The following is a 7,993-nucleotide window of genomic DNA, read 5'->3' as shown; positions in this document are numbered from 1 at the left end:
CACTAGGCGGTTAGGAACAGAGCCGGAGGCGCTTCTCGTTTTTCTCAGTCAGTCCAAGACTTCATTAAGCCCAGTATTCTGGGCAGTCTTGAAAGTGGTGTTTCCTAAAACTAAACCGAAGTACAGCTTCCTAAACTATATTCTATAAGGTATAGTTAACCTGCAAGTAAGAGCTTCAGAGAGAAGTAAATGGGCATTAATTTTGGTATCCTAGAACTCCGGTTCAGGGAACACAGATTGAGGTAGAAACCCAAAGAGTGTCCCGCTTGTAGGGTGACAGCATAACAGGAAAAGTAAAGGGGCAATTCCATGAGCTGAAGAAAAGAAAAAGTTTTCTATGGTGTTAACAAGCTATGCTATTCTGGGTTTTGCATTGATTGATTACTGATTGTGACTGCACAAAGTCCACAACTGTTCTTGTGATCAGGGTGTCCGTTCTCCTTCTGACTTCTCCAGCAATTGTTTAAAAACCTTGCTGTTTTTCCAGGTCCAAAGGCTCTGGCCAGGTTCAGACAAAGGCGAGTAAAGGCTGTTTGTCTGCAGTGGTTGCTGAGGCTCTATTTTAAAATGGCTCCTGTGGTGTCATTTATCCACAATATTAACAAGTGTTTCACAAGAAAGGGATCATAGACAAATAATTATCTCTGGGAGGGGCTGGGTCAAAGTTAACCCATTTTCCTATCTCTGGTAATTTACAGAGCCTTTAATGTGCTCCTATAGACTCCTATAGTCTCTTTTATGGAGACTTGTAGGCATTAGATTGACGTTTGACATAGAGGCATTACGTGTAGGCTTTAGACTGAAATGTGTCACGAACTTAATTGACCTCCTTGGTTCTTGTTTTATCTTGTTATTGTTTATGGTTGTTTAGTGTTTTGGGGGATTGTTTATTTACTTTTTGATCAAAACACCTAGAACAAAAATAGTATTCCATGGAACCGAAAATGTTACTTCTATCACTTAGAATTTGATGTGCTCTACATTACAGAAAAAAACACAAAATATAAAAGGCTTAAACAAAATAAAATTTTACTTTTCTCTCAGGCAAAGGGAATCTGGAGTATTTAGGCAAAACTTTGCAGGTTCCAGAGTACTCAGGGCTCATGTTCCTTCCATCTTTCTCTTCTACCTCCTAGTTTGTGGCTTCTATCCCCAAGGTCATCTCATAGTCCAAGTTGACTGCCCAAATTTCTGCCACTTTGTTCACAGTCCAGGAAGCAGCTGAGTCAGCTTCTTTTTGGCAGAGAGAGCCCACACAATACTTTTGTCGACAATTGACCAAGAGTACTAGAAAATGAAATACTTTAGGTGACTTCATTACCTCCTCCAATAAAATCTGGATTCTTCACCTAAGGGAGAACAAAAATGTATAGTCATTTAGCAAGAAGTCTTTTCCACACACTTCTAGAGCACAGAAGAGGAAGGAAGAGGAAAAAGAGGAAGGAGTGGAGATGGGGCAGGGGAGGAGGTGGAGAGGGAGGAAAAAGAAGGGGCAGAGGGAGGAGGAAAGAAAGAAGTTGTTTTTGAATGCATTTTTTAAATGTTTATTTTGTTCTTAGAGAGGGAGCAGTGGAGGGACAGAGAGGTGACAGGGATGGGGAGGGGGCACAGAGGATCTGAAGCGGGCTCTGTGCCGACAACAGACAGCCTGATGCAGGGCTCGAACTCACGAACTGTGAGATCATGACCTGAGCTGAAATCGGACGATTAATCAATTAACCGACTGAGCCATTCAGGTGTCCCTGAATGCATTTTAAGGTACATTTTATTACACAAAAGGTATCTGGAGGTAAGGAAGCAATTTATTGACTGTAGAGATGGTAAATGTGTTATCATTCCTGTCAAGATGCCTGCTTAAACAGATCTCAGATTTTGACTGATATCTTCCAAATGTTCAAATGCATGGCCTATCAAACTGTCTTCCTAACAAGCCGTAACCTGACTTTCTATACTTTGCATACGTTTACCACTGCATCCGTTATCATAATGAATAAAACAAGTAGGTGACAGTTCAGTCATGAGATGTAATAGGGCCAAAGAGAGGTAATCGCCTTGGAAAGTTTGGTTTTTGACAGTTTATAACATCTTGAACCGAAGTGCTTACTGATTGCCAACTACTTTTCTAACTTAAGCCAGATTTCTCTCAGTAAATAGTAGAGAAAATGAAAATATCAAGAAAGAATTACACTTTGGTTATTGCAAAGGTTTTCTGTCAGTTCTTATAGGCATCTAAACAGTGAAGCAAAACTTCACCAATCTCTAGTTTTCTTGAAGATAACACATACGCTGTTCAGAAGTGCTTTAAGTGGATCTCTTTGGAGTAAGTGTTCATATATAAATTTTTTTAATATTAGTATATTTCTTCTTTGATAAAATCAGAGAAATTGAATGTCACGAAAATAACAGGTACACCATAGGGAATATAGTCAGTGACACTGTAATAGTATGTGGTGACAGATGGTAGCTACAGTTGTGATGAGCATAGCATAATGTATAGACTTGTCCAACCACTATGTTGTACATCTGAAACTAATGTAACATTGTGTGTCACCTTTGTTTCAATCAAAAAAAGCAGAAAGAAAGAAAGAAAGAAAGAAAGAAAGAAAGAAAGAAAGAAAGAAAGAAAAGCCACAGAAAGAGGAAGGAAGGAAGGAAGGAAGGGAGGGAGGGAGGGAGGGAGGGAGGGAGGGAGGAAAAGATCAGAGCAGTTGATTTAACTGGAGACAGAAATCATAGCAATTTTCACCAGAGTATATTTGGAAGAAGGTGATTAATGTCAATACAAGTATGGTTCCATAGTTTATAATAAGATACAGGGACTTCCCTCTGTCAGTTATGTTAAAGTGTACCTGTACATTTTCTATTTTGAGCTCAACTTAAGTGGTCTGAGTGAGGTAAGGAAGAGGAACAAGAAAATAAGGGACAAGAAAGTATCATGCATATTTCTATGGGTCAGGCACCGTACTGAATGTCTCAAGTATATTTTCATACTTATCTGCCACAGTTAATTTATGAGCATGTTTATTAGTCCCATTTTAGAAATGAGAAAAATGTGGACAGAATACAATTTTTTTAAGAGGCTTAATCAAGAAAAGTAGACTGTGCTGTCCAAGTCAGCCTGGTTCTCAAGATATTTCCTTCTTGCTCTATCATACCTGGCATATTTTCTTTGGTTAGTTCCCCAAGAGTTAAGCATTTATTTATTTCAAGCAAAAGCTCTTAAAAACAAGGTAGAGACTGCAGGAAGAAAGAGGAAATGCATACCTAAGCAAGGTTTTAGGAACCAAATTTACTTCCTTCTGGAAAGTGAACTGAAAAACCCAGAAGTTGGTAACTTTGAAATTAGTCTGATGAAGACTGACTCCATTGCAGCTCCTGGGCAGGACTATCTGGATTCCAGGGGCATCCTGGAGAATATTTTTAAAAGAAGATTTCTTTATCCTGAGGAATAAATGAGTAGTGGACTGGAGCAGAACCAGAAAGAACTCTTGGTAGATATGCTGTTGGGGTGGTGATGGTGATATAGGGACTTCAGGAATTTGGACAGTGACAGAAAGCCGAAAGCATACTTGTAGTAACATAAACACCAAAAAGACCTGAGTCCTGTGGACAAAAGCAGTGAGGAAGAATTTTGTCACAGAATGAACTTACCAGGAAGCCATTGTGAATGAGGCACAAGCGTGGAGCATAGCTTTTCTGGGCAGCACTGAAGCTGTTGTTCTCTTGACTAAATATATATACTTTAGAAGTAGTCTGAGCACTCTGAATATTTATGAGCCTGGAGGTATGTGGGACCTGGAAAAAAAAAAAAAAGCAGTTGGTGAATCACGCCAGGAATCTCCTCACCTAGTTAAAGTATTTAGATAGGTTTTGATTCTAGCAAATTTGAAGGGGGCCAAACAGGAAACACTCCATCACTGATGAATAGATATACACACTTCCCCTGCCCCAACACACACTCTACTCTCTTTCTTCCATCTAAAAGGATTTCCCTTTCTATCTTTCATTTTTCTGTGGAACAAGAAGAATGAATGAATTGAACCAACCTCTGTTGAAAAAAAGCATTGCTCATCTCCATTTTGTCTTTGCTGTCTAACTGGGCTACTTATGAGGAGGTAGGAATACAAAGACTATGGGCCCAAAATGGTCAGGTCACTTTCTTTAGAATGTACTGCCTATTGTTAATGACTTTTTAATTCTAATTCCTTAAGAAGCCACTGTATTACTGAATGCACTAACTTGGTTATTTTGATATTTCCTTGTCCAAGCAAGTAGAAACAATCCCATTCCTCAGTATAGCTTTGAAGATTTCACATATTTCCCCTGTCCATCCAGTTTTCATTTGTGACAGGAAACTCACAGAGAAATAGCTGAAATTCTTACGGAAATACTTACGGGTAATTGTTTCTAGGACTCTGTATAGTCAAATTGTTTTTTAGGCTTTCTGCACTCGGCACACAATTTCATGTAAGTGAATAACTCCAAACAAAAGGAAGCAGAGAAGAATAAAATCAAAAGCCACATTTACTGCGTGCCTTTTTCTCCCGTTACATTCAACCCAGAAAACACTGTGTGAGGAAGTATAATGCACAATGTAGCCAAGAACTACTGACCGTTACCGTTGAATGTGTTTAATCCATAGAATAAATCCTTCATTTGCAGAGTAAGGAAACTAAATTTGATCTTTAAGCAGTTTCTTCAAGACACAATAGTTACCTTTATTGTCAGCAGGAAGAAAATTTACTCCCCCAAAATCAAAAAGTCTCAAATATGATCTGAGAAAACAAATGACATCGCCATACTCCACAATGTCACCAGCTCCCTCTTGGCTCACCCTCTCAGCAATTCTTTGGTCATCACTCCTTGCAGATTGAAGGATGCCAAGCAAAAGGGAACACAAATTCTGTTTCCATTTCCTTGTAATAATGGAAAGTTGGATGTCTGGTTTGAAAGATACAAATCTTACCAGTGGCTCTATCTAGATTTTGAACTTCATGAATGACTAGAGAACACTACACATTTCCATCATTCCAATGAGCTTTCTTCAAAGTGTTACAGAGGAAGTGGGCATATGGTTCATTTACTGCACAAATACTGACATTGAACCACAAAGAAGTCCTGGGAAACCACTCAAAGCCTGGTTCACACACCAGGCTTTGGTCCTAAGGCTAAAGTCTGTGGGTTAAGAAAAGGAATTTGCTAAGCACCTACTAGTTTGTCCCTTCTTGCAGCCCTTAGCTCCAGACCCCATTCTTTGAAGTTTAGATTAACTGAGGACCTTTGCAGATTGGAAAAGGCATTACAGAAGGGAAATCAGCATTTGCAGATAAATTCAGGTATGTGTGGGAAATGGTGGTGGGTATTTCAGTTCGGCTACTGTATGGCATTTATAGGCAGGAATGCTAGACAATGAAGCTAGAGATGCACGTAAGATGTTTGTAAGACCTCAACAGCCGTTCCATACACCACAGTGACTGGTCAGTGGGGACAAAGTCGTGATCTTTCCCCAACTGGCCACATGTTGTATCCTCCCCCGTGTTTATTTCATTTCGCTTATTCAATACAGTCAAGTTCAGAGTGGATGAGCAGAGATGCACAGTACCTTTGGAGATAAGTATCTTCATCCTTACAGTGCTAAGGGCATGAGCAAAAGCAGAAGAATTCATGGAAGCTATCTGTGCTATGAATCATTATTTATAAGCAGAACAAATTTAACTGTGGTACCATAAACAGAGTCCAACAGATGAAGGTAAGAGTTTAACTCTTCCCTGGATTTTTTACTTCCATTTAGTATGTAGAAACCCACACAGGAAACCCACTCCCAATCAACTATAAAAGAGAACCATATAAAATGCAAATCATAAGTTTCTATGGGCCCATCAGGGAGATGAGGTCACAAGGAAACTCATAACCTGAATTGCAAAGAGAGATAAGCCTTTTTAAATATATGAACTGTATCATCTGTGGTAGATCCTGAGGAAAAGAACTAACCATCATATTCGTGAGTAAGGAGAATCAACAAGATTTTAACAGATCATTAAAGTATAAGCGTATACTAGTATCCCAGTGTAGAATAGCTGGAGGCCCCAGACATAAGGGAAGTTCATGCTAACCCCTGACAACCACCAATTTGTTCTCTGTTTCTATGAGTTTGTTTCTTCTAGATTCTACATATATGTGAGATCATATAGTATTTGTCTTTCTCTGTCTACTTATTTCATTTAGCAAAATGCCCCCAAGTTTCATCCATGTTGTCACAAATGGCAGGATTTTTTATGGCTGAGTAATAGTTCATTCTCTCTCTATATACCACATTTTCGTTATCCATTCATCTGTCAGTGGACACAGGTTGTTTCCATGTCTTGGCCATTGTAAACAATACTCCAGTGAACACAGGAGTGTGGTTATCTTTTCAAGATAGTAATTGAATTTCGTTCAGATATGTACTCAAAAGTCCAATTGATGGATCATATGGTAGTTCTACTTTTAACTTTTTGAGGAGCCTCCATACTGTTTTCCACAGTGGCTACACCAATTTACATTCCTACCAACAGTGCACCAGTGTTCCTTTTTCTCCACAATCTTCCCCACACATGTTATCTCTTATCTTCTTGATGACAGCCATTCTAACAGTTGTGAGGTGACACCTTGTTATGGTTTTAATGCACATTTTCTTGATGATTAATGACATTTGCACCTTTTCACAGACTTGTTGGAGATTGGAATACCTTCTTTGGCAAAATGTGTATTCGGGTTCTTTGACCATTTTTAATTGGATTATTATGAGTTTTTCTGTTTTATTTTGTTCCTTATACATTTTAGATATTAACCCTTTATTAGATATATAGTTTGCAAATATTTTCTCTGACTCTGTAGGTTGCCTTTTCATTTTGCTTTTTTTTTTTTTCTGTGCAGAAACTTTTTAGTTTGGCAAAGTCCCATTTGTTTACTTTTACTTTTGTTGCTTATGTTTTAGGTACCATATCCATAAAATCATTGCCAAAATCCATGTCAAGGAGCCTTTTCCCTATATTTTCCTCTAGTGGTATTTTGGTTTCATGTCATACATTTAAGTCTTTAATTCATTTCTAGTTAATTTTTATAAGTGGTTTAAGATAGTGGCCCACTTTCATTCTTTTGCATGTCAATATCCAGTTTCCCAGCACCATCTATATTGAAAACATTATCTTTTCCCTTTGAATATTCTTAGTTCCCTTCTCAAATGCTAGTTGACTATATATACAAGGGTTTATTTCTGGGCTTTTGATTCTGTTCCATTTGTGTGTGTGTGTGTGTGTGTGTGTGTGTGTGTGTATTTATGCCAGTATCATGCTGTTTTGATTACTATAGTTTCGTAATATAGTTTGAAATCAAGAAGTGTGATGTGTCCACTTTGTTCTTTTTTTTTCCTTAGGGTTGTTTTGATTCTTAGAGATCTTTTGTGGTTTTTAGAATTAATTTTTAGAATTAATTTTTTCTACTTTGGTAAAAAATGCCCTTGGAATCTTGATAGGGATGGCTTTGAATCTATATATAGTTTTGGGTAGTATGAACATTTTAATAATATTAATTCTAATCTATGAACACAGGATATCTTTCCATTTATTTGTGTCTTTTATATTACTTTTATATTACTTGTATAAAAGTCTTATAGTTTTCAATGCATAGATCTTTCACCTGCATGGTTAAATTTATTCATAAGTATTTTATTGTTTTTGATGCTTTTATAAATGGTATTATTTGGATACCTTTCTTTTTTGGATCATGTGTTTTAGTGTAAAGAAATGAAACTGGTTTTTGTATATTGACATTGTATCCTGCAACCTTATTTCTTTTTTCTTGCCTGATTGCCCTGGTTAAGACTTTGAGGACTATGTTGAAAAACAGCTGACAGTGGATACCCTTGTCTTGTCCTTGATATTAGAGGAAAAACTCTCAACCTTTCACTGTTAAGTATAACATTAGCTTTGGGCTTGTCATATGTGGCCTTTAT

General features: G+C 37.7%; 1 long non-coding RNA gene across 1 annotated transcript in view; it reads right to left on the bottom strand.

The window, feature by feature from the left end:
• Nucleotides 1-1,004: 1,004 nt before the first annotated feature.
• LOC124520643 (uncharacterized) overlaps nt 1,005-7,993 on the bottom strand; it is a 32,637-nt gene continuing 25,648 nt past the window's right edge. The window contains exons 2-3 of the long non-coding RNA XR_006964357.1: nt 3,652-3,795; nt 1,005-1,349 (exon numbers count right to left, since the gene is read on the bottom strand). This is a non-coding gene — a long non-coding RNA (uncharacterized LOC124520643). The remainder of the gene's footprint in view (nt 1,350-3,651; nt 3,796-7,993) is intronic.

Source organism: Lynx rufus, unplaced genomic scaffold, assembly GCF_022079265.1.
Source record: "Lynx rufus isolate CCGP_SWC_20201006 ecotype Redwood Valley unplaced genomic scaffold, mLynRuf1.p SCAF_3, whole genome shotgun sequence".
NCBI lineage: Eukaryota > Metazoa > Chordata > Mammalia > Carnivora > Felidae > Lynx > Lynx rufus.
This window is presented reverse-complemented; position numbering and strand designations above follow the sequence as displayed.